Below are 27,695 nucleotides of genomic sequence, written 5' to 3'. Positions count from 1 at the left end.
CAAAGGTGTCTGACAGCACTAATACACTTAAGGAATCAATCAGGAAAAATGGGCCTCTCAGGTGACAAGGAGTTACAATGTACCTAAACCCAATCCATTCTCAGCTTTACATGGTGTCGCCCTCAAGAAGTGGTGTTCCCCACGTGAACCATATTCACTGGACAAGGCCAGAGGAAAGCATGTTTAGGACAACACAACCATGAGGCTGCAAATCAAACTGGGGGCAGGAAGCACGCAGGAGGCTTCCATGGCCAAGACACTGGTGGCTATCCTTGGGTATCACTTAAAACTTCAAGGTGAAGGATATCTTTTCCCACTTGGCTCAGAGGAACTAACAGACATTAGGATTGGAATATTTTTGTTTGTTTTTTTCAGAATTTCTAAGACATGAAGGACTCTCCAAACACTCCAAAGGGCATTTAGCTATACATGAGGCTAATTGGCCAGGTGTGGTGTTGCATGCCTATAGTCCCAGCTGCTTGAGAGGCTGAGGTGGAAAGATCACTTAAGCCTAAGAGGTTGAGGCTGCAGTAACCCATGATTCAGTCACTGCATTCCAGCCTGGGTGACAGAGTGAAATATACGTGTGTGTGTGTGTCTGCTCTGGAGAGGGATGGCTGAGCAGCAGCCACCAGCTATAATAGCTGTGAACTCCCCCTCTTATAGGGTCAGGCCACCTCCACACACCCCCTCTTACTTCACAGGCTCTGTCCCTCAGGTCTGGAATATTGCCTTCCTCCCATCTCATTAGCTCTCCAAGAGAGCCCAGCTTGCTCTAAAACCTACCCTAGAATGGCAAGTTGTAGACCCTCCTCCATTCTCCCAGTACAGTGGGACTTCTGGAGAGTGCTGCCTAATTTCCTTACCTCTACTGACCTGACAAGGGCAAGTGCCTTGGCAGTTAGATGTTCAGTGACCTAACAGGTCCAGCATGCCCAGTGCTTAGCCCCACAGCCTAGCATCTCTCCTCCACCTGGCCTTCCCTCCAGCATTTTTTCTTTTCTTTTTCTTTTTTTTTTCCTTTCCTTTCCATTCCTTTCTCTCTCCCCTCCTTCCTTCCTTCCTTCCTTCCTTCCTTCCTTCCTTCCTTCCTTCCTTCCTTTCTCTCTCTGTCTTTCTTTCTTAGATGTAGGCTTGCTCTGTTGCCCAGGTTGGAGTGCAGTGGCACGATCTTGGCTCACTACAACTCCATCTCTGGGGTTCAAGCAATTTTCCTGCCTCAGCCTCCCAAGTAGCTGGGATTACAGGCTCACACCACCATGCCAAGCTAATTTTTGTATTTTTAGTAGAGACAGGATTTCACTATGTTGGCCAGGCTGGTCTCGAACTCCTGATCGAGGTGATCAGCCCACCACGACCTCCCAAAGTGCTGGGACTACAGGCTTGAGGCACTGCGCCCGGCCTTAGCCTTTTTCTTCTGTCACCAATGACAGGTGATATTCACCTGTGCCACACTTTCATGAGCCTAGTAAGCGGTGTGGGCAAACCCCAGCTGAGTCCCTGTGACTCCACACTCTTACTTCCCACTCAAGTGGCATTATAAGCATAACCTTAAATATGATCTAATTTATACATATTTCTCTCTTAGCAACATTTCTGACAACAGTCCTCACAATCAAATCAGACTGGGTTACAAAACACACGGGTGAGGCTGGAGCAGCAGTTTATAAAAACTTACTTTATTCTAATGTGATATGAAAATATGATGGGTTAAAAACAAGAAAATGTTATTAATCAGTGGTGGGGATGCTCCACTTGCTAGCTTATGGCCACTCCCTTTAAAACAAGATATCGGCCGGGCGTGGTGGCTCACACCTATAATCCCAGCACTTTGGGAGGCTGGGCAGGCGGATCACGAGGTCAGGAGATCGAGACCATCCTGGCTAACACGGTGAAACCCCATCTCTACTAAAAATACAAAAAAAAAAAAAAAAAAGCCGGGCGTGGTGGCAGGCACCTGTAGTCCCAGCTACTGGGGAGGCTGAGGCAGGAGAATGGCGTGAACCCAGGAGGCAGAGCTTGCAGTGAGCCGAGATCACGCCATTGCACTCCAGCCTGGGCACAGAGCAAGACTCCGTCTCCAAAAAAAAAAAAACAAAAAACAAAAAACAAGATATCTAGGCAAACCATATTCATAGGTATCTTTTTGCAAAATCCCAGGCAGAAGCCCCAGTCAGACACAGCTCCCTCAGGCTCACAGGGTGGCAACCTCCTTCTCCATGTTAGGGCTCTGACAGTAGGCAAGAGAAGTAGCACCGGCAGGTGGGGACAGAGAGCAGCCTGGGCCTATAGGGTCCCTAACTACCCCCAGAGCTAGTCTCCGTTTAAGGGGCTGTGTGGCCAGGACCAGGTAGGAAGCTGGGCTCAACAGAGCGGTGACAACCACTCCTGTATCTTTAACATTCCCCCGGGATTCATGATTCAGCCCTGGTTCTCCCCAGGCCCCAAACCTACTCTACCCTCAGTGTGTGTTAGGGAGGTCTGGTTAAGACAGGGAGAATAATACATTTAGATTGTAGCCTCCAAGGTATTCCCATCTGGGGTGCACAGAGTAGGGAGGCAAGTCAGAGCCTGTGGTGTTGCCTTTTTGCTGGTACTGAGGGCAGGCAGGCCAGGCCTAGGCACATGGATGTCTGGGGGACCACCACTGCTGACTCCCTCCCTGTCACCCAGAGTTACAACCAGGCCAGGCCAATCACAATTATAATCACTGCAGTTCTCATCCTGCCACAAAACTAAAGTGTACCCAAAACCCTAGCCCTACCACAGGTCTCTGACTTTCCATCCCAGAACACAGGGAGGCCCTCGATCTTTTTTACTTAAAGCCTGAACTTCAAACCAGGTTGGGCCTGGGGGTAGTGGCAGCAAAAGCAGCAGCCATAATATGAAGCATACAAATGACTCGAGAAATCCCATCTGCATGTCATTCACTTGGAACTGACCTGGAGTTGTGTACAAGTTAAGAAGGACAGATCTATACACTCATTGGCATGGACACATTCCACAGTTGCTGGGAAGAATGAGGGACCTGAGAGGCACCTTTTTCCCAGCTGCAAGCTGATGTCCACATACACCATTCACATGTCTTCATTTATGCCTCTGCATTGTATATTCATTGAGCCAATGCAAACACATCTCCTGGGGGGGCATCATTCAATGCAGCACCAGCCCCCACTTGTCCTGGGGGGCAGTCAGTAGGGATCTGGTCAGCTCATAATCTCCTAGGACAATGGTGCTGCCCCCTTTCCAGCACTCACATCCAGCAGCACCATCTTGGGATGGTTTTCATCAAACATGAACAGCGTGAGGTAGCAGGCATGGTGTGACAGGCTCAGGGCCATGGACAGCTGGCTGCTGGGGAAGCAGCATAGGGCAGGGGCATCTGTGGGTGGCACCATGACAAGCCCCTACCCCCACACAGCCCCTACCCCCACACAGCCTGAGTCCAAATGCCATTCAAATCTTCCTGGGTGGTACTGGGGTGCTCGATGTCCATTTCTCACCTGCTCATTAGCACTGCCTTGTGTTGGTTACTCAGGACCTGGGGAGAGGGGTGGGGGCTGTTGATCCAGGATGGGCAACACCTCACACCCAGAGTCCACGTGGCTGCAGGCCAGCAAGCAAGCCCAAGTGGCTCAGCTCTAGACACTGAGCCTCGGCACCTCTGGCTTGCCCTTTCTACTTATACTTTGCACAAAGGCAACAGAAGGAGGTCAACATCAGCTGTTGTGACATGGAACTCTATGCGCCCCGGAGACCTTCTAAAAATGTTGTCTTAAGTCCTTTTCTTTCTAATAAAATCTATACCAATACACACATGCAAGCCTGAAACTACTATAAATGAAATATTAAGTGTTTTAAAACCCATAAACAAACAAACACAAAAACAGCCACTTTGATTGAGGAGAGAGTGGGACCCTAAAGCAGCTGACCCCCCACAAGCCCCACCAAGCCTTAGGACAGGACAGGCAGCCTGAACACTACAAGGCCACATGGTGGTTACAGAGGATGACAGCTCCCACAGGTACTTGTCAGGCACTGTGGTAGCTTCTCACTCAGAGTCTCAGAACGCCTCCTCACCAATACCCTGTGAGGGGAGGTCCCGCCTCACTAGAGCACAGGAGTTTCCTGAACTCTCCCAAGGAAATGGTTAACAAAGGGTGGAACTAGGGGAAGCCCAGACAAAACAAGTGACTCCCCAGTGTCTCCCTAGACTCCATCCACCCCTCCACATGGGGCCCGGAGGGGAAGTGAACAGCCTCTTAACTCCCTCGATAGGGTTCCAGTCCTGCAGGCCTGGATTCTCCCATTTCCTGCTACCATAGAGGGTGACAATGAAACTCCAGACTCCTCATTTGCCATCCCTCATTTGCCAGGCCAGGTCCAAAGACCTTTGATGACACAGCCCAGAGGGTGCTCGAGGCCCACCTCAGCATAGTCACCGGTCATATAGTGGGGAGGAGCAAGGAGGTGCGCAGGGCCTCAGTGATGAGCTCACAGCCCTCCTTTAGGAGGCCTGCAGAGCACACTCCCAGGGAGGAGTGCTCAGATGGGCAGACAGGCCAACCAGCACTGAGGACTCAGAACCCCCCCTTGCCCCACCTGCCATCCGGCCACATGAGGCTCTGTCCCACTTTCAGGGCTTCTGCACAGGCCAGTCCCCACTGCTTCTGTGGTGAGATATCAGAGTTGAAGTGAATGTTGAAGTGAGTGTTGAAGGCCGTGCAGCTGATGGAGCTTACTGCCTTGCGCACACTGTAAATCACCTCCTGGCTCCAAGGGTCTGCTGTGGAAGAGACACAGCCTGATGGAATGTAGCCCCACTCCACCACCAGTGGGGCTTGGCTGTCCTGAGCTGCAGCCCGCAGCTCCTTGCAGAGATATCTACCTGCTTCTCTCTGGAGCTGGGGCATGAGCCATCCCTGGCAAGGACCGGCTGCCAGGACAGGCTGGGAACTCTCCCCCAGCATCCTCAGGAGCCCCACCTGTGCTGGCATCTGCGCTGGTGATTTCCATAATAAGATTATGGAAGATTTTTAAAGCAACTTTCCCCCCTCATTTCTCTATCTTAATAACAGCACTGATAACTTCTAAGCCCCAGCAGGCTGAAAGTGTAAGACAAATGAGCTCCTGCCTAAGAAGGGCCATAATTGGGCAGTGTGTGCTCAGGAGGGCACCCCATGGTTGTTAGTGGAGGGTGGGAAGCTGGATGGCCCTGGCCACTCAGTCCAGTGGAAAGGAGGGCCCTCTCCTTCCAGGAAATCAAAGTCTCAAAGAGACCAGAATAAGTGCTTGGCCAGCCTGCCAGGAAGCAGAAGGCTAGATGGCCTTGCAGGCAACCCCAGGCAGTCTTTAGGGTGCCTGATAGGGCTGAGCTCATTCCAGCTTTCCTTGCTTTCATTCTGTCTACAAGAAAACCTGCCTGCTGGCTGGGCATGGTGGCTCATGCCTGTAATCCCAGCACTTTGGGAGGCCGTGGCAGGTGGATCACAAGGTCAGCAGTTCAAGACCAGTCTGGCCAAGATGGTGAAACCCTTTCTCTACTAAAAATACAAAAATTGCCAGGCGCAGTGGCAGGTGCCTGTAATCCCAGCTACTCGGGAGGCTGAGGCAGGAGAATCGCTTGAACCTGGGAAGCGGAGGTTGCAGTGAGCTGAGATCGCACCATTGCACTCCAGCCTGGGCAACAGAGCAAGAGTCCATCTAAAAAAAATAAACTAATTAAAAATTTAAAAAAGTTTTTATATCTTTGATATTTCGCTCATTATTTCTAAATCTCATTTAGTTGTCTATTTGTGTTTTATTTTTGTTCATTGAGCATTCTAAGATGATGATGATGATTATTTATTTATTTATTTTGAGATGGAGCCTCGCTCTGTCGCTCAGGCTGGAGTGCGGTGGTGCGATCTGGGCTCACTGCAAGCTCCGCCTCCCAGGTTCACGCCATTCTCCTGCCTCAGCCTCCAAGTAGCTGGGACTACAGGCGCCCGCCACCACACCCGGCTAATTTTTTGTATTTTTTTTCAGTAGAGACGAGGTTTCACCATGTTAGTCAGGATGGTCTCGATCTCCTGACCTCGTGATCTGCCCGCCTTGGCCTCACAAAGTGCTGGAATTACAGGCGTGAGCCACCACGCCCGGCCTATTATTTTGTATTTTTAGTAGAGACCAGGTTTCACCACATTGGCCAGGCTGGTCTCGAACTCCTGACCTTGTGATCCACCTGCCTCAGCCTCCCAAAGTGCTGGGATTACAGGCATGAGCCACCGTGCCCGGCCAAATATTTTGAATTCTTTATCAGATATGCAAAAACTTCATTTCTTAAGATTCAATTTCTGGATATTATTTTGCTCCTTCAAGTGGGACATATTTGCTGTCTTTTCTCTATGCCCTGTGATTTTTTTTTTAAGTGATATCTGAGGATTTACACAACAGCCATCGAATCTAGCATTTAAAGACCTGCTTAGTAAAGGGGAGATACTGACAGTAATCAGCCAGGCTATGAATGCTGGGTGTTTCACATTCTCAGATACGTTTTCTCTGAAGTTGTGTGTGTGTTTAAGTTAAAGAGATTTTTTTTCTTTTTCTTTTTCTTTTTTTTTTTTTGAGGGAAGTCTCACTCTTGTCCCCCAGGCTTGAGTGCAATGGCTCGATCTCGGCTCACTGCAACCTCCGCCTCCCGGGTTCAAACGATTCTCCTGCTTCTGCCTCCCAAGTAGCTGGGATTAAGGCGCCTGCCACCACGCCTGGCTAATTTTTGTATTTTTAGTAGAGACGGGGTTTCACCATGTTGGCCAGGCTGGTGTCGAACTCCCGACCTCGGGTGATCTGCCCGCCTCGGTCTCCCAAAGTGCCGGGATTACAGGCGTGAGCCACCATGCCCCGCCTTTTTCTTATTTCTTTTTGAGATTCTATAAACTTTTTTTCTTCTTGGTGCCACTACTCCCGGCCCTGTTTTTCTTTTAAAATCCCAGGTTGCCTACTCAAAAGACTAAAGGCCAGAAAGCTTATGAAATGTTAAATTTTAAAATAATTGTTATTATAGTGTTTCCATTTGTGAACAACATATATGTGTGTATGAATAAAATTTATAAATGGACATAACCTTATACACAAGATTTAAAATAACCCCTGGGCACATGTGGGCCCAACCCAGAGATAGCCCTTCCTGAAATGACTGGAGCCAAGAGCCTGTCACGCTCGCGGTATTCAGTGCAATGTCTGGTCGCGTCTTCTGTCACTCAAGGCCTGAGGGCGCGGAGCCTGGAGCTCTATCCATTAAGGGCGCTGGGGTGGGAACTGTCCAATCAGGTTCACAGTCAGAGAGGAAGGGGTGGCTCCCGGTACCTGGCGGGGTCTTTGTCTCTTGCTCCAGCCAGAGCTCGAGGTTAGCTCTTCACTGCCCTGCGTCTTCTTTCCAAGGGTCTCGGTGATTCGGCCACAGCCTCAGCCTCCATCACGCGGTGAACTGATGGTGTTGGAAGATTCATAGACTCCAGGACATTCCTGAAGCCGAGAAAAGGTGAGTGTGCGGGGCAGGGCGTTTGGAGACGGGGGAGGCCTCTTTGGGACCCGCCAGAAATGGCGGTGGCGGGACGGTCTTGTGAGCCTGAGTGCCCCGCAGCTCAGCCCTCACTCTCCTCCGGTGCAGGTACCCCGGGGCGTCCTTTACCGTTTCAGCACAGCGGCTTTAGCCCCAGTCTGTAGCCCTCTTTGCGCAGCTCTGCGCTCGCAGCCCCTCATCTTCCCCAGGTTGTGAGGTCATCAGGGAAAGACGCCGACTGGGTGTGCGGGTCTCCTGCGTGGAAGGAGCTGCGGTCTGTGGGGCCCCCAGTTCCTACTTTACCCTGTTCAAAAATAAACTGAAGCACCATTAAAGAGTTAATATGGCCGGGCGCGGTGGTTCACGCCTGTAATCCCAGCACGTTGAGAGGCCGAGGGGGACGGATCACAAGGTCAGGAGTTCAAGACCAGCCTGACCGACAGGGTGAAACCCCGTCGCTTCTGAAAATACAAAAATTGGCCGGGCGCGGTGGCTCACGCCTGTAATCCCAACACTTTGGGAGGCCGAGGCGGGCGGATTACCTGAGGTCGGGAGTTCCTGACCGGCCTGACCAACACGGAGAAACCCCGTCTCTACTAAAAGTACAAAAAAAATTAGCCAGGCGTGGCATGCCTGTAATCTCAGCTACTCGGGAGGCTGAGGCAGGAGAATCGCTTGAAGCCGGGAGGCGGAGGCTGCGATGAGCCAAGATCGCTCCACTGAGCTCCAGCCTGGGCGACAGACAGAGCGACACTCCGTCTCAAAAAAAAAAAAAAAGACTTAGTATGCACAAACAGTGATTAATCAATGGGACAGTCCCCAGACATGGTTTGTGGGGGCTTTTGTTTTGTTTTGAGATGGAGTTTCGCTGTTGTTGCGCAGGCTGGAGCGCAATGGCGCGATCTGGGCTCACCGCAACCTCCGCCTCCCGAGTTCAAGCGATTCTCCTGCTTCAGCCTCCTACTTAGCTGGGATTACAGGCATGCGCCACCACGCTCGGCTAATTTTGATTTTTAGTAGAGACGGGGGTTTCTCCATGTTGGTCAGGGTGGTCTCGAACTCCCAACCTCAGGTGATCCGCCTGCCTGGGCCACCCAAATTGTTGGGATTACAGGCCTGAGCCACTGCGCCCGACGTTTGTGGTTTTGGGGCTACCAGAGGGTCTTGAAGAAAAGGCTTCTATAAGGTGTGTGATGAAGCAAAGCAAATTAATCGATTGGGTACAGTTAGGTAGTCCCTTCATTTGCAGTGTCCAGGAGAAAATTCTTTCGTTATGTAATCAGATTAATTGGAGATTTGTGGTTGATTAAACCTGAATTTTGTTTTCTCTTAAGGTAGTAACTTACAAAAAATACATTTGAGCTAGATTTTATTGTTGTTGTTGTTGTTACATAGGAACCTAGACCACTAACGCCGCTTCAGTCCAAATATTGCTATTTAATTATTTTGACTTTAATCAGAGGCTCTGGTGTCACCCTGTATTTTCCACATGTGTGGCAAGCAGGGTCTCAAATCCACTACTCTGTCCTGTTCAGCCTTGCCAGTAAAATCCTTGCCAGGCTTGCAGTAAAATCTTAAATTCCCAGTTTCTTTCCAACATTCCCCAAAGCCAACTTCTCCCCTTCAATTCACAACATTATCAACTATTTTTGTCCTTTATTGTGCATTTCAGAAACAGTATTTTAATTAATCACTTTGTCACAGAGCACTGGATGACACTTTTAAAAATACTTGTTTTCTATTTGTAAATATTTTACATGAGAGAAAGGTAAAAAATAATCCCCTTACATTCCACTGTCAAAAATTTTCCCGCTTTTTCTCCTTTTATCTTCCATAGGCACAAATGCCTTGCCCAGACATCTTTGAATTGAGGTTTTCCTTTGGAAACTTTATTGGGCCATGTGTCCTCAACCACACTCTAGTCTTTTTCTAGTTTTAGAATTGTCTTTAGTCTTTCTTTTTTTTTTGAGATGCAGTCTCACTCAGTCACCCAGGCTGGAGTGCAGTGACACAATCTTGGCTCACCACAACCTCTACTTCCCGGATTCAAGCAATTCTCTGCCTCAGCCTCCCAAGTAGCTGGGATTACAGGCGCCTGCCACCAAGCCCAGCTAATTTTTGTATTTTTAGTAGAGATGAGGTTTCACCATCTTGGCCAGGCTGGTCTTGAACTCCTGACCTCGTGATCCACCCGCCTCAGCCTCCCAAAGTGCTGGATTACAGGCGTGAGCCACCAGGCCTGGGCTAGTCTTTCTTAAGTGCTTTCTTTTATATTAGATACTTTCCACGTAATATTTAGATTTCTATAGTGATTGTTCATGTTTTTAAAGTTACTAACTTGTTTCTCTAGGCCTTATAATATACATCTTAACTTACCAGAATCTGCTTCATATTTATATTAATTCAGCTGGTCGCGGTGGCTCACGCCTGTAATCCCAGCACTTTGGGAGGCCGAGGTGGGCGGATCACGAGGTCAGGAGATCGAGACCATCCTGGCTAGCACAGTGAAACCCTGTCTCTACTAAAAATACAGAAAATTAGCCAGGTGTGTTGGCAGGTGCCTGTAGTCTCAGCTGCTCTGGAGGCTGAGGCAGGAGAATGGCATGAACCCGGGAGGCGGAGTTTGCAGTGAGGTGAGATTGCGCCACTGCACTCCAGCTTGTGGGACACAGTGAGACTACGTTTCAAAAAATAAAAAATAAAAACATATTTATATTAATTCCAATGAGATATAAAATATTACCTCTATATGGTTATTTCCGCTGATTTAGACTGACTTTTCTATCAAAATTCATATGGTAAGCCATAACCTCCAATGTGATTCTATTTGAAAACAACAATTTTAGAAAGTGATTAAGGTTAAGTAAGTTTATATGAGTTGGATGGAAAAGCCATAGGCACTCAATGCCAGCTTGTGAAAGTAGCTGCAGGGGCTGTGCTCTGCAGATTACAGGGGTGGAGCTGCCTAAGGCCTCGGGAGCTCACCCCTTGCATCATGGTGGCCTAGATATGAGACATGGAGTTGAAGGGAATTATTTTGGAGCTTTAACATTTAATGACTGCCCTTCTGGGTTTTGGAGTTGCATAAGACCTGGAGCTCATTTGCTTTGGCCAATTTCTCCGTTTTGGAACAGGAGAATTTACCCAATGCCTGCATAACCATTGTATCTTGGAAGTGACTAAGTCGTTTTTGATTTTACAGGCTCATAGGTGGAAGAGAATTGCCTTGTCTTAGATAGAATTTGGACTGGACTTTTAAGTTTATGCTGAAATGAGTTAAGAATTTGGGGGAGCAGGCCAGGCACCGTGGCTCACTCGTATAATCCCAGCACTTTGGGAGGCTGAGGCAGGCGGATCACTTGAGGTCGGGAGTTCGTGACCAGCCTGGCCAAAATGGTGAAACCCTGTCTCTACTAAAAATACAAAAATTAGCCAGGCATGGTGGTGGGTGCCTGTAATCCCAGCTACTCGGGAGGCTGAGGCAGGAGAATTGCTTGAACCTGGGAAGTGGAGGTTGTGTTGAGCCGAGATCATGCCATTGCACTACAGCTTGGGTGACAAAGTGAGACTCTGTCTTTAAAAAAAAAAAAAAAGATTTTGGGGGACTGTTGAAAATGGATGATTGTGTTTTGAAATGTGACTAGGAGGCTGGGCATGGTGGCTCACACCTGTAATCCCAGGATTTTGGGAGGGTGAGGTGGGTGGATCACCTGAGGTCAGGCATTCAAGACCAGCCTGACCAACATGGCCAAACCCCATCTCTACTAAATACAAAAAATTAGCCAAGAATGGTGGCACATGCTTGTAATCCCAGCTACTTGAAAGGCTGAGGTGGGAGAATTGCTGGAACTCGGGAGGTGGAAGTTGCAGTGAGCAGAGATTGTACCACTGCACTCCAGCCTGGGCAACAGAGTCAGACTCCATCTTAAAAAAAAAAAAAGAAATGTGACTAGGACGTGAGGTTTGTTGTGAGGGCCAGGAGCAGAATGATGTGGTTTGACTCTGAATCCCCACCCAAATCTCATGTCAAATTGTAATTGTATTAATACAGGTAGGGGTCTAGTTGTATTACCCATATGATTAGCCTTAAACTTTTCTTTTTTTTTTTTTTTTTTTTTGAGACGGAGTCTCGCTCTGTCCCCCAGGCTGGAGTGCAGTGGCACGATCTCGGCTCACTGCAAGCTCCGCCTCCCCGGCTCACGCCATTCTCCTGCCTCAGCCTCCGGAGTAGCTGGGACTACAGTTGCCCACTACCATGCCTGGCTAATTTTTTTGTATTTTTAGTAGAGACGGGGTTTCATTGTGTTAGCCAGGATGGTCTCGATCTCCTTACCTCGTGATCCGCCCGCCTCGGCCTCCCAAAGTGCTGGGATTACAGGCATGAGCCACCGCTCCCAGCCTTAAACTTTATTTTTAAAACAACAAAAAAAGCCAATTTTGAATGATTTAGTTATTTTGCTTTTTTTTAGTTTTGAGAACCTCTAGCATATTTATAATATTTTAAGATTAAATTTATGATATACTACATGAAATAATGAAAATATTTTGTAATAACATCACTAGTATAATTTTGTCTTATTTTGTTATAAAAATACCTAATAGATAATTTTATTTTTTCTGGTCATCACAAAACTATTTGAAAATGTCATATTTGCCATTTATCAAATCTTCATAGAGTTAATAAAACTTTATCTGAATGGGCCGGGCAATGTGGCTCACGCCTGTAATCCCAGCAGTTTGGGAGGCTGAGGCAGGTGGATTACCTGCGGTTGGGAGTTCGAGACCAGCCTGGCCAATATGGTGAAACCCCATCTCTACTAAAGATACAAAAATTAGCTGGGCGTGATGGCGTGTGCCTGTAGTCCCAGCTACTCGGGAGGCTGAGAGAAGGGAATTACCTGAGCCGGGGAGGTGGAGGTTGCAGTGAGCCAAGATGGCACCACTGCACTCCAGCCTGGGTGACAGAGTGAAACTCCATCTCAAAATAAATAAATAAATAAATAAACTTTATCTGAATGGGGACTTGTAATATTTATTATACTTGTTCATATTGTCTTAAAATAAATTAATTCAGTTTTATTATTTCATTTTGTAAAAGTTCTAAACTGGCCAGGCATGGTGGCTCACACGTGTAATCCCAGCACTCTGGGAGGCCGAGACCAGTGCCTCACTTAAGGTCAGGAGTTTGAGACTAGCCTGGCCAACATCTACTAAAAATACAGATCAGCTGGGTGTGGTGGCAGGTGCTGGTAATCCCAGCTACTTGGGTGGCTGAGGCAGGAGAATCGCTTGAACCTGGGAGGTGGAGGGTGCAGTGAGCTGAGATTGTGCCACTGTACTCCAGCCTGGGCAACAGAGTGAGGCTCCATCTCAAAACAAAACAAAACACCAATATATGCAGTATATTAGTAAAGTGATTAGTGATTTCTATATAATTACTAAGTCGTTATTTATAAAATAATATTCTGTGTTCAACTAAAGCAGAAATTGAAAGGAGAAAAACCTAAGTTCTTCCCTGTACTGGGTTGACTCACTCCAAGGGCCTGCGAGGACTAAGATAATGTTATCTGCAAAGCCAGGCAGAGCCCAGAAGGAATGGACTCCAGGAACAGGGATGAGAATAACAAGTTCTTATCAGCTTCCCTCTCTTGAGATTCCTTCCCAGACCAGCATTTCTTTGTTCTGCTCTCATAACTATTTTTTAACTATTTCTGTAAGTTTGTAAAGATTTTGTAAGTTCCTATTTTCCATCGGTGCAACACTGTGAAGGTCACAAGACATACCTGAGCAAACCTAAGATAGTGACCATCTGCTGAGAGTCTGATGATCAGCCCAGCAGAGGTCACTAGATATGTTTGAGTCACATACCTTTCACTGTTTGATTAACTGCCTTCGTTCTGCTTCTGTAAGCATGCTAAGCCCGCCCCTGAGTTTCATGCCACTGCATGCTTAAAAGCCAAGCCTCATCTTTGTTTGGGGCTCAGCCTTTTGGATGTGAATCCACTGAGCCAGTGGCCACCTTAATGAAATTCTCCTGTCTCACCCATTGGTCTCTCCAGTCTCCTGAATCCCACAACACAACTATTGCTTTTCTTTTTCTTTTTTTGAGACAGAGTCTCACTCTGTCACCCAGGTTGGAGTGCAGTGGCACAATCTTGGCTCGCTGCAACCTCTGCCTCCCAGGTTCAAACAATTCTCCTGCCTTGGCCTCCTAAGTAGCTGGGACTACAGGCACATACTATCATGCTCGACTAATTTTTTTGTTTGTTTGTTTTGGTTTTTTTTGAGACGGAGTCTCACTCTGTCACCCAGGCTGGAGTGCAGTGGCATGATCTTGGCTCCCTGCAACCTCTGCCTCCCAGATTCAAACAATTCTCCTGCCTTGGCCTCCCAAGTAGCTGGGACTACAGGCACACACTACCATGCCTGACTAATTTTTTTTTTTTTTTTTTTTGAGATGGAGTCTCGCTCTGTCGCCCAGGCTGGAGCTCAGTGGAGCGATCTTGGCTCATCGCAGCCTCCGCCTCCCGGCTTCAAGCGATTCTGTGCCTCAGCCTCCCAAGTAGCTGGCATTACAGGTGCCTGCCACCATGCCCAGCTAATTTTTTGTATTTTTAATAGAGACAGGGTTTTACCATCTTGGCCAGGCTGGCCTTGAACTCCTGACCTCATGATCTACCTGCATCAGCCTTTCAAAGTGTTGGGATTACAGGCATGAGCCACTGTGCCCAGCCTTTTTTTATTTTTAGTGGAGACAGGGTTTTACCATCTTTGCCAGTCTGGTCTTAAACTCCTGACCTTAGGTGATCTGCCCACCTAAGGGGTTTATGTGTCCTGAGCAAGGCGGTGAGAAAAGTAGCTCAGAGCAGTCTCCGCTCTTTGAGTTCTGCACAATTTATCAAGCCCAGAGAGATGAGAGTATGAGACTTCAATCTTACCCCACATCTGTGCACAGGGGCAACTGTTTAAAGACATTTTGTTTCTGACTAGCTGTCTCAACCATTATTTCGTTTTTCATAAAATATGTAAAACAAATATATATAGCCAATCAATACCCAATGAATTTACCAATAATTTTAATGTCAGTTCTTGGTAAACAACTTAGAAACTGCCTTCGCACTGTTTCAAAAAAGACCGGCTTGTAATGGCTACTAATTGGAATATATATTCAGGGCTACTTAAATCTGTTATTTGGTGGCTGTCCTTAATATTTGAACTTAAATAAATTATTTTCAAATTAGATTCTGACCTTTTTAATTATTTTAGGTTAAGTAGGGTCTGGCCTGGAATACTCTCCTAGATGAAAATAGCCCAACCATGAGCCACCTTCTCAGCAGATGAGATGAAATTAAAGCTCTTCAACTCCTCAAGGCCCAGAGACTATCACAAAAGAGGTGGGCATGCGAGATCATAAGAACTGATTTTGAGAGAGAAAATAAGTTCAGTTTTTCTATACATTAATCATTAATGTCAAAGGCACACTAATGCAAGACCAGAATAGGGGCCCCAGTGTTAGATTAACAAGGTTTTCTTGAAGCATTAACAGACTCCTTAATAAAGGCTTATAGAAGTTATATCTCATGGTCAAGATTAGAATTTTATAGATTGTTCATAACATTTTGAAAAACAAATTTAATTGGCTTTATGCTGTTTTATTGAAGATTATTGTTTGGAAAATTAAGTCTCCTCTCCCAAAGAATGAAGGTTTTTTTCTTTTTTTGTTTTTGAAATCTTTATTACTTTGGTCAAATTGATGACTTATTTTACAATGACCTGTGACATCAAGTGTTTTAAACCTTTGATATTTGACTGAGATTCTTTCTGTGGAACAAAGTTCCATCAAACTTTCCAAAATCAAATTATAAATTATGTATTTTTCTTACCTAATCCTTTAAAATATTATGTTCCCTAAAGTTTAAAAATGACATAATTTTGCTTATTTCTTATAAAAATTATACAGAGAGCGTTATTGAATATGAAATGGTGTTTGGTTTTTTTGGGCTATGTTTGTATAAATATATTATTGGTATTTGTTCTAAAATTATGGGAAACTCCTATAATTCTTATATGACTTAGTGTACATTATTAGCAGTAATTATAATTGCTATGTTAAATTATTGCCACAGAGGTAACAAATTTCCTTGTCAATTGTGTCTTTGACTTTGGTTGCCTTAAAACTTTTTGTCATTCACAGACAATTGTTGTATTGTTTTGGTCCTCTTTAGAAGGTGGTTTTATAATCAGCTATAAAACTCTTAACAGGTGGTCTTGAATGCAAGTTTCTGGTAACTTTGGAGATGGTGACATCAGAGTAGAGGAAAAAAATTTAGAACTCATGGAGAGCTGAAATGTTCATGAATATTAAGCAGAACAAGGATTAAGTGCATGCATTGAACTATTAGAAGACTGAAGTAATCTTTTTTTCTTTTTTTGAGTCGGGGTTTCACTCGGTCTTCCAGGCTGGAGTCCAGTGGTGTGATCTCAGCTGAATTACAGATGCATGCCACCACACCTGGCTAAGTTTTGTATTTTTAGTAGAGACGGGGTTTCACCATCTTGGTCAGGCTGGTCTCAAACTCCTGACCTCGTGATCTGCCTGCCTCAGCCTCCCAAAGTGTTGGGATTACAGGCGTGAGCCACCGAGACCAGCCAATCTCTTTGACTTTTTACTTAAAATGTTGCTGATCCTTTCTTTTGTTTTCTGAGTCAAGGAAACCTACCTTTTGATCTATTTACAGCTTTTAACAAGTTAGTATACTCCTGTGAGCAAAATTTAAAGCATATTTAATTCTCTCTACTTGATTTCTCTAGAATTTGGAAACTATTTGTGAGTATTCTTAACTTATGGCAATACATTTATTTGCATAAGTGCAATAAGAATGTTTTTTTTGTTTGTTTTGTTGTGTTATTTATTTTTTGAGACAGAGTCTCACTCTGTTGCCAGGCTAGAGTGTGGTGGCACGATCTTGGCTCACTGCAACCTCTGCCTCCTGGGTTCAAGCAATCCTCCTGCCTTGGCCTCCCAGGTAGCTGGGACTACAGGCGAGCGCCACCATGCCCAGCTGATTTTTTATATTTTTAGTAGAGATAGGGTTTCAACATGCTGGCCACTATGGTCTTGATCTCTTGACCTCATGATTCACCCATCTTGACCTCCCAAAGTGCTGTGATTACAGGCATGAGCCACCACGCCCTGCCAAGAATCTGGTTTTTATAAGTAACAGGACACAACTGGAGAAACTGGTTATTTTACCAACATTTTGACTGGAATGGTGTTCCTTTTCTAAGGAATCAAACTTGATTTATGGAGCCAATTAAAAGCCCCTCGGGAAAACTGGATTCAAATCTTGTCTACATATTCCCTGTACTATGACACTTTTACTTACCACAGGTCAGAAATCCTGAAGGTCACTTTCTGACAAACTCAGGAGCCCCAGGTTTATCTTGGAGCCTCAAGAGGAGATAAATTCACCCAACTCAGGTATTTGATGGTACAAATCCATGGCTGGGGTTGGCTTTTAAAAAGTCTTATCTGAGATTCCTTCTATGGAACAAAGTTCCATCAAGGCCAAACATCAGGGACTTTATATTGAAGAAAAATTGTGCAAATGTAATAAATTTGGAAAAACACTTTTTCAAAAACTACAGCTTACAAAACAACAGAGAGTTCATACTGGAGTATACTTTTGCAGATGCAGTACATGTAAAAAAATATTTAATCCATAATTAAGTCTATGCAAATATCAGAATTTATGGTAGAAATATATAAGGCACTGAAACACTTCACGTATTCTAAATCAGAGTGCCCAGTATAGGAAATCTAAAACTAAAGTTGGCAGAAAAATTATTTGTATGTAACTTTCAGAGGACCAGAAGGTTTTTTGCAGAATTATAATTACATTCAAAGTATATTTCTTGAAAAAAATACCAATTTTTTGAAAAGTGAATAATGATGTCATTCAACTCTGAAATTATTTCCTGCTGTTTCTTCATTCCTATTGGAGTCACATGTGAAAGCATGGGATCAATTGTTGCTGCGTCAAAGATGTGAGAGATTCTTTTTATTTTGTTTTGTTTTCTGTTTTTTGAGATGGAATTTCGCTCTTTTGCCCAGGCTGGAGTGCAGTGGAATGATCTTGGCTCACTTCTATCTCTGCCTTCCAGTTTCAAGTGATTCTCCTGCCTCAGCCTACTGAGTAGTTGGGATTACAGGTGCCTGCCACCACACCCAGCTAATTTTTGTATTTTTAGTAAAGATGGGGTTTCACCATGTTGGCCAGGCTGGTCTCAAACTCCTGATGTCATGATCTGCCCGCTTCAGTCTCCCAAAGTGTGATTACAGGTGTGAGCCACCATGCCTGGCAAGGCATTCTTTTTTATTAGGGGGGCGTTGTTTATTACCTTTTCTATAGAAAAGTAGAGACATTAAAATGTAAGATGCATAATAAAAATCTAAGTGGAGAGGCTCTTATAACCTATAATATTGAGTGATGCATGAGGTAGGTGTTCAGAGTAATCTGCATTATCATGAGAAGAAAACATGTTTAATTTTATATAAAATTAAATGAGTAGTATATTATTGTACTAATTGTACTAATTTTTTTTGAGACAGAGTTTTGCTCTTGGTGCCCAGGCTGGAGTGCATTGGCACGATCTCTGGCTCACTGTGACCTCTGCCTCCCAGGTTCAAGCAATTCTCCTGCCTCAGCCTCCTGAGTAGCTGGGATTACGGGCATGTGCCCCCATGTCTGGCTAATTTTGAATTTTTAGTAGAAACAGGGTTTCTCCATGTTGGTCAGGCTGGTCTTGAACTGCCAACCTCAGGTGATCTGCCCACTTTGGCCTCCCAAAGTGCTGGGATTACAGGCATGAGCCACCGAGCCTGGCCTGATTGTACTTTTATATAATAAAATGCAGTACATTTATAAATTTTAGATTATGTGTCAAGTTAATAGTTTAATTCAACATTTTTAACATGTTAAATACTATTGTGCATTCAATGAAGCGTTATTATGCCACAAACTTTAACCTCTTTCACCTTACTCAAGGGTATAGGTAAAAGATGGTAACAATATACTGTTTAGTAAGATAATAGATTAACATCTCTAGTGATTTCTTTTTTTGCCAGTGGCTTTCAACTGCAAATAAGTTAAAGAATATTGTTTCTGTAGGTTAAATTTTTATTCTGTTTTTAATCATTTAAATTTATTTTAATTTTGGTGGCTGCATGAGTATCTATGCAATATATGGCATGTTTTAATACAGGAATACAATATATAATAATAATATCAGCATTAAGTGAGGCATCCTTCACCTGTAGCATTTATCCTATGTTTTACAATCCAATTCTACACTTTTTTTTTAAATTTAAAATGTACAATTAAATTGTTATTTACTACAGGGTTATTTTTATGGTCATAATAAAAATTATATATGAGTATAAATAAAATTCATTGTTAAATTCTTAATATTTTTTCAAATTTCTTATATATTTTTCTTGGAACATGTGGCCTGTCTGCCTGCAAACACATAAGATTTTTAGTTTTGATTTACATAGAGTTAAATATTTATTAATCTAAAGACAAACCTTAGGTGTAAGAAAATTATGGAGTAAGTGTGTTGGGAGTTCGAGACCAGCCAGACCAACGTGTATTAACCCCGTCTCTACTAAAAACACAAAATTAGCCGGGCGTGATGGCATATGCCTATAATCCCAGCCACTCGGGAGGCTGAGCCAGGAGAATCGCTTGAGCATGGGAGGTGGAGGCGGAGGTTACAGTGAGCCGAGATCGCGCCATTGCACTCCATCCTGGGCAGCAAGAGTGAAACTCTGTCTCAAAAAAAAACAAAACAAAACAAAAAAGAACTACAAAACGTTACTGAAGGTAATCAGAGACAATGCAAATAAATAAAAAAAATTGTATGCTTATGGATTTGAGGATGAATATAAAATATCCATGCTTCCTAGATCAGCCTACAAATTAAGTATTATTTTTATGAAACTGTCAATTACTTTTTTTTTAAATGAGACAGAGTCTCGCACTGTCGCCTAAGCAGGAGTGCAGTGGTGCAATCTCAGCTTGCTGCAACCTCCACCTCCCAGGTTCAAGTGATTCTCGTACCTCAGCCTCCCACGTAGCTGGGATTACAGTTGCCCACCAGCACACCTGGCTAATTTTTGTATTTTTAGTGGAGAGGGGGTTTTGCTGTGTTGACCAGGTTGGTCTTGAACCCCTGGCCTCAAGTGATCCACCTGCCTCAGCCTCCCACCACCCTTTGCTGGTGTTACAGGCATGAGCTACCACACCCGTCCCAACCCCATATTATTTCTGATAACAAAGCACAGCAACACAATTTGAATTTTGCTTGGATCTTAATTCATAAAAGAAAGTTGAATGCCATTAAAAGGTGTTTAATACACTTGCACCAGAAACAAGAGCAAGGCAAGCCATGGGGGGGGGTGCCTCACAAAGGCTGTCTCATGTAGGGGTGGGAAAGCAGAGTTACCAGGGAACTGGGACTATTTCTTTATGACTGTGATGGTTGGAAGCAAAAATGTGGGGCTTTTCCCTATTGAATAAAAAGTAAAATAATGCATGTTGGTGTTAGTGGTTGGGAATAATATAACATTTGCAGGCTCATAAGAACTGCCTGACAAAAAGCATGTAAACAACAGTGATTAATCTATGGCCCTGTGATTCAGCAGGCTTATAGAGCAGTTAAGAATAGCAGATGTCAGCCAGGCATGGTGGCTCATGCCTGTAATCCCAGGTGCCCACCACCATGCCCAGCTAATTTTTGTATTTTTAGTAGAGATGGGGTTTCACCATGTTAGCCAGGCTGGTCTCAAACCCCTGACCTTTGTGATCCACCTGCCTTGGCCTCCCAAAGCATTGGGATTACAGGCATGAGCCAGCATGCTCAGCTCAAGCTGTTCTCTTATAATAGATGTATTTTTTATTTTTGTAAAATTAAAAACATAAATTTTAGATTTCTTATTTACCTTTTTTTTTTTGAGATGGAGTCTTGCTCTGTCACCCAGGCTGAAGTGCAGTGGCATGATCTCGGCTCACTGCAAACTCCGCCTCCCAGGTTCAAGCAATTCTCTGCCTCAGCCTCCTGAGTAGCTAGGATTACAGTCGCCCACCACCATGCCTAGCTAATTTTTGTATTTTTAGTAGGGACAGCGTTTAACCATGTTGGCCAGGCTGGTCTTGAACTCCTGACCTCGTGATTTTCCCAACTTGGCCTTCCAAAGTCGTGGGATTACATGTGTGAGCCACCACACCTGGACTCTCTTTTATTTCTTCTTCAGTCACTTTTTGCCACATACCTTTCTGGAAAAATAACAATTGTATCTAATTTTTAAAAATATAATGACATAAAATTGTTTAAAACAATATTATGTTTAAATCTTTTTTTTTTTTTTTTGAGACAGAGTGTCACTCTGTTGCCAGGCTGGAGTGCAATGGCATGATCTTGGCTCACTACAACGTCTACCTCCTGGGTTCAAGCGATACTCCTGCCTCAGCCCCCCAAGTAGCTGGGATTACAGGTTCCCCCCACCACAACCAGCTAATTTTTGTATTTTTAGTAGAGACGGGGTTTCACCAGGTGGGTCAGGCTGGTCTTGAACACCTGACCTCAGGTGATCCTCCCACCTTGGCCTCTCAAAATTCTGGGATTACAGGCATGAGCCACCCTGCCTGGCTTCTATTTTCTAAGGCTACCAAATGGTTGGCATATCATGTGTGCTCAACACACATTTAGGTTAAAAGAATGAATACATATTCTTTGTAAACTGAAACTGCAAATCAAGATTATATTTTTACTTCCTATATTTTAGTTAGCAGAATCAAATAGAAAATAAAGTGTAGAATTCAGAAAGCACTATTGAAAGTTTAATGTTAAACCAGCACTTGTGGGCAAAAATATATTAAAATTTTTTAGTTTCTAAATTTGTGACCATTATAATTACTTTTAAATTCCCACATGAGGATGGAACATGACTTCAGGAGAGCACAATTTAAGAGGAAAAGGCAGGAATAAAAAGAAAAAGAATAAAAATTTGATTAGGTTAGATATGCAAGTTCTTCTGCATATTATTTTTTTATACTATTTTTTGTTTTTTAGAAAATAATTTTTTTTCAGCCAGGTGGGGTGGCTCATGCCTGTAACCCCAGCAATTTGGGAGGCTGAGTCGGGGTGATCACAAGGTTAGGAGTTCGAGACCAGCCTGGCCAATATGGTGAAACCTCATCTCTACTAAAAGTACAAAAATTAGCCGGGCGTGGTGGTGGATGGCTGTAGTCCCAGTTGCTTGGGAGGCGAGGCAGGAGAATCACTTGAACCCGGGAAGCAGAGGTTGCAGTGAGCCTAGATTGTGCCACTGCACTCCAGCCTGGGTGACAGAGCGGGACTCCATCTCACTTAAAAAAGAAAAATAATTTTTTCCTCTGCTGGTTTAGAGTGAGGCTGGCTGGAGGAGCCTGGGCTCCTCTGTCCTCCCCGAGGTGGCAGTGGTTGATGTCTGCTCAGGTGTGAGGGGTGCTGCCATGCTCTGGGCCTGAGGCTGCCTGGCCCAGCCCCTCCTAACTCCCTGGACTCTTCCACGGTGTCTTCAGGCCCCTACACCATCCTTTGTATAAGGGGAGGTGGCAGCATAGACATGATGGGGGAACTGCCCCATGTGCCAAGGAAAGCTCACCCATCTGTGCGAAATGCTCTGGTTGACATTGGGTTTTTGCGCACCAAACTGGGCCATGACCAAGGTTTATAACCAAGGTGTCTCCGGGCATGGGCACTTTGGCTCTTGTAGAAACCACCCCACTGGCAGGAGACAGTGGTAGCTGTGGTCATTGAAAACAAGCTCCTGCTGATAAATCTCAGACACCAGACACAGAAGAACCTGGAGACCCTGCCAGAGAGCTTGAGGCAAATGGATGGACTGTTGGAGCAGCTGAGGGTGAAGCAGCACAAACTCCTCAAAGTTGAATAGCAAAGTAGCCACCAGAGATGGACAAGAAAAATGAACAAAGAAAATTAGCAGAAATCAAAGGCAGATGCTAAAGCAGTGCAAAATCATTCACTCAATGATAGAAATGAAATTGATGAAGGAGTCTGGGAAATGAATGACAGAAGAGAATAAACAGCAGTGACCATAGTAAGGTCCTGACGATTCTGGTCCACTAGATCCCATCATCCCTAGGACAGTAAATATCATCACAGTCACCACCAGCAAGTTACCACCACAGCATTTCCTGTTTGTTCCAAAATGAATAAAGATGATTCTCATCACAAGGGCAAAAACAAGTAGTTTAGTATGTTTTTAACTAAATTTCAGGTGTTTGGTTTACTTTTTCTAAGTTCTCATAATTCTGAAAATGCAGTTGACACTTGTGTGGCTCATGATGTTTGTAATAGTCTAATGCTACTTGAATTGTTCAAAAACTACTGTATTTTAAATTAAGATGAATAAACGGTCCTTTGAAAACTGGCACAAGACAAGGATGCCCTCTGTCACCACTCCTATTCAACACAGTATTGGAAGTTCTGGCCAGGGCAATCAGGCAAGGGAAAGCAACACAGCATATCAAAATAGGAAGAGAGAAGTCAAATTGTCTCTGTTTGCAGATGACATGATTGCATATTTAGAAAACCCCATCTTCTCAGCCCAAAACCTCCTTAAGCTGATAAGCAACTTCAGCAAAGTCTCAGAATACAAAATCAATGTGCAAAAAATCACAAGCATTCCTATACGTTAATAACAGACAGAGAGCCAAATCATGAGTGAACTCCCACTCACAATTGCTAGTAAGAGAATAAAATACCTAGGAAAATACAACTTACAAGGGACATGAAGGACCTCTTCAAGGAGAACTACAAACCACTGCTCAAGGAAATGAGAAGAGACAAACAAATGGGAAAGCATTCCATGCTCATGGATAGGAAGAATCAATATCGTGAAAATGGCCATAGTGCCCAAAGTAATTTTATAGATTCAATGCTATCCTCATTAAGCTACCATTGATTTTCTTCACAGAATTGGAAAAAACTACTTTAAACTTTATATGGAACCAAAAAAGAGCCTGCACAACCAAGACAATACTGGGCAAAAAGAACAAAGCTAGAAACATCAGGCTACCTGGCTTCAAACTATACTACAAGGCTACAGGAACCAAAACAGCATGGTACTGGTACCAAAGAGATATGTAGACCAGTGGAACAGAACAGAGACCTCAGAAATTGATATCACTCTGTCACCATCAAAAAATACTTATTTAGTGTCAAATCCTACTGTGAAATAGCAGAACTGTGGGATTTGTAAAGTGGAAATGCAGAATTCAAAACAGATATATACCAATGGAACAGAGCAGAGGCCTCAGAAATAACACCACACAGCTACAACAATCTGATCTTTGACAAACCTGACACACACAAGCAATGAGAAAAAGATTCCCTATTTAATAAATGGTGTTGGGAAAACTGGCTAGCCATATGTGGAAACTTGAAACTGGACCCCTTTCTTACCCCTTTTACAAAAATCAACTCAAGATGTATCAAAGACTTAAATGTAAGACCTAAGACCATAAAAATCCTAGAAGAAAACCTGGGCAGTACCATTCAGGACATAGGCATGGGCAAAGACTTCATGTCCAAAACACCAAAAGCAGTGGCAACAAAAGCCAAAATTGACAAATGGGATCTAATTAAATTAAATAGCTTCTGCACAGCAAAAGAAACTCATCAGAGTGAACAGGCAACTACGGAATGGGAGAAAATTCTTGCAATCTATCCATCTGACAAAAGGCTAATATCTAGAATCTACAAAGAATTTAACAGATTTATGAGAAACAAACAAACTGCCGCATCAAAAAATGGGCAAAGATATGGACGGACACTTCTCAAAAGAAAACATTTATGCAGCCAACAGACATATGAAAAAATGCTCATCACTGGTCATTAGAGAAATGCAAATCAAAACTACAATGAGATACTGTGTCACACCTGTTAGAATGGCGATCATTAAAAAGTCAGGAAACAACAGTGCTGGAGTGGATATGGAGAAATAGGAACACTTTTACACTGTTGGTGGGAGTGTAAATTAGTTCAACCATTGTGGAAAACAGTGTGGCAATTCCTCAAGGATCTAGAACTAGAAATAACATTTGACCAATTCCATTCCTAAGTATATACCTAAAGGATTATAAATCATTCTACGATAAAGACACATGCACACGTCTGTTTATTGTGGCACTATTCACAATAGCAAAGACTTGAAACCAATCCAAATGTCCATCAATGATAGACTGGGTAAAGAAAATATGGCACATATACACTGTGGAATACTATGCAGGTGTAAAAAAGGATGAGTTCATGTCCTTTGCAGGGACATGGATGAAGCTGGAAACCATCATTCTCAGCAAACTAGCACAAGATCAGAAAACCAAACACTGCATGTTCTCACTCATAAGTGGGAGTTGAACAGTGAGAACACATGGACACAGGGAGGTGAACATCACACACTGGGGCCTGTCAGGTGCTGGGGGGCTAAGGGAGGGATAACAGGAAAAATACCTAATGTAGGTGACAGGTTGATGGTTGCAGCAAACCACCATGGCACATGTGTACACTTATGTAATAAAACTGACATTCTTAACATGTAACCCAGAACTTAAAGTATAATAATAAAAAGAAGAATAAATATTTGTTTTATATATTTAAAGCTTAGAATCACAAATAATGCTCCTGTTTATGATTTGAAAACTTCAAAGTTTGGTTTTCCTTCTGTACATACACAAAACATTGTATTGTGCTGAAACATTTGTTTTTTAAAGTGGCAATCATAGTTCCTGTCTGTCTGGATATATATATGTATATATGTTAAGCATAACATAAGAAAGAAATTTCATTAGCTGGGCATGGTGGCTCACTCCTGTAATCCCAGAACCTTGGGAGGCTGAGGTGGGTGGATTGCCTGAGGTCAGGAGTTTGAGACCAGCCTGGCCAACATAGTGAAACCTCGTCTCTACTAAAAATACAAAAAGTTAGCTGGGGGTGGTGGCAGGCACCTGTACTCCCAGCTACTAGGGAGGCTGAGGCAAGAGAACAGCTTGAACCTGGGAGTCAGAGGTTGACGTGAGCCGAGATCACACCATTGCACTCCAGCCTGGTGACAGAGTGAGACTCTGTCTGAAAAAAAAAAAAAAAAAAAGAAAAATTTTATTTTGTTTTCGGTAATCTAAGATTGTTGTACACAAAAAACTTTACAGATTATGGTAGGGTTTAGCAAACTGTGTCTATAACGTAACATTAATATTGCTATTTTCTGATGTCTAACTTTTAGAAAAGATTTTTTGTTTACAAATGTCTCCACAAATTCTGGCTTATTTTATAAAAATAGCAGAATACTAAAGAAATGGTTGGTTTGCCACACTACATGAATACTGGCATTCAATTAAAATAGCAAATATTTTCCTCAAAATTTAGATGAAATAATTTGATTTTTGAGTGCAGTGATAGACATTCACAAATATTTCAGAAATCAAAGCTGTATTAGGTTTTACTTAGTAGTAATATGTATATAAGATCAAGGATCTGTTCAGAATAGATATTTTTCATCAATAATTTGGTGCTTTCAAATACCCAGAAGTCTTGTTTTAATCAGATGAAGTCTGAGGATAGTTTAGTAATTTTATTTTTTGTATGATGTGTTCACAATTTTCTAATTTAACCTAGTATTGATTGATGATGGGTAAACCAACTTTTTTTTTTAATCTCATAGGTTTATTATGTTGTTGAAGATGTTTTTAGTTAAAATTCTGTCTTTCAAAATTGTTTACAGAAATTTAGGTCTAGTTGAATTTGCTCAACCTGTTAATCAGTGTCAGCTGCCAGATTCTAATTCATTTTTAGTGTGCCTGTACTTTTCTTTCTCTAAACTAAATTTATATTCTCTATATTACTTGTTCAAATGTGATATAATACAGCTCACACATTTAAAACAAAACCATGAGGACAAATTAATTCTGGCTTAGTATAAAGAAGCTGTTACCAAATTAGTGTTACATATGCAGATGGATGCGGCTCAACAAAATTTTACACAAAAATATTTGAATTGAACTACACGTGTTGCCATGACTTAGCCTCTAATGACCTGGTGAATAAAGACAAATTTCAACACATTTATTCATTTGCTTTCATTATGTCTAATGGTAGTATGTCAAAAATTCTCATGCTACTGTCTGAGAAAACACATTCTACTGTTACTTGTCAACTGAATGGCATTTTTATAACCTCGCACCACATAAGGAAAAACTGCAGTGTAGTCTGCATGGAAAAGGATAATCCAGAATGCCACTTTCAATATTTAAGTATTTAACCTTTTGGTTGAAAAACGTAGTAAAATACCGATGCCAAGCCGAGGCTGGACTGTGCTGCCGCCATCTCGGCTCACTGCAACCTCCCTGCCTGATTCTCCTGCCTCAGCCTGCCAAGTGCCTGGGATTGCAGGCGCGTGCCGCCACGCCTGACTCGTTTTTGTATTTTTTGGTGGAGACGGGGTTTCGCCGTGTTGGCCGGGCTGGTGTCCAGCTCCTGACCGCGAGTGATCTGCCCGCCTGGGCCTCCCGAGGTGCCGGGATTGCAGACGGAGTCTAGCTCACTCAGTGCTCAATCTTGCCCAGGCTGGAGTGCAGTGGCGTGATCTCGGCTCGCTACAACCTCCACCACCCAGCCGCCTGCCTTGGCCTCCCAAATTGCCGAGATTGCAGCCTGTGCCCGGCTGCCAACCCGTCTGGGAAGTGAGGAGCGTCTCTGCCTGGCCGTCCATCGTCTGGGATGTGAGGAGCCCCTCTGCCCGGCTGCCCAGTCTGGGAAGTGAGGAGCGTCTCTGCCCGGCCGCCGTCCCATCTAGGAAGTGAGGAGCGCCTCTTCCCGGCCGCCATCCCGTCTAGGAAGTGAGGAGCGTCTCTGCCCGGCCACCCATTGTCTGAGATGTGGGGAGCACCTCTGCCCTGCTGCCCTGTCTGGGATGTGAGGAGTGCCTGTGCCTGGCTGCGGCCCCGTCTGGGATCTGAGGAGTGTCTCTGCCCGACCGCCACCCCCTCTGGGAGGTGAGGAGCGTCTCTGCCTGGCCACCCCGTCTGAGAAG

The 27,695-nt window shown here is 43.9% G+C and overlaps 2 long non-coding RNA genes across 2 annotated transcripts; one reads left to right on the top strand and one right to left on the bottom strand.

Annotated features, from left to right (window-relative positions):
• Positions 1-853: 853 nt before the first annotated feature.
• LOC117977010 (uncharacterized) lies at positions 854-14,800 on the bottom strand. Its single transcript, XR_004667903.3, has 2 exons — positions 9,920-14,800; positions 854-7,862 (listed from the first exon to the last, which is right to left on the bottom strand). It is a non-coding gene; the product is annotated as an uncharacterized LOC117977010 (long non-coding RNA).
• LOC100995263 (uncharacterized) lies at positions 7,362-27,217 on the top strand. The gene is made up of 3 exons (XR_004667904.3): positions 7,362-7,522; positions 14,810-14,937; positions 16,935-27,217. It is a non-coding gene; the product is annotated as an uncharacterized LOC100995263 (long non-coding RNA).
• Positions 27,218-27,695: the final 478 nt, after the last annotated feature.

Source organism: Pan paniscus, chromosome 20 (genome assembly GCF_029289425.2).
Source record: "Pan paniscus chromosome 20, NHGRI_mPanPan1-v2.0_pri, whole genome shotgun sequence".
NCBI lineage: Eukaryota > Metazoa > Chordata > Mammalia > Primates > Hominidae > Pan > Pan paniscus.
This window is presented reverse-complemented; position numbering and strand designations above follow the sequence as displayed.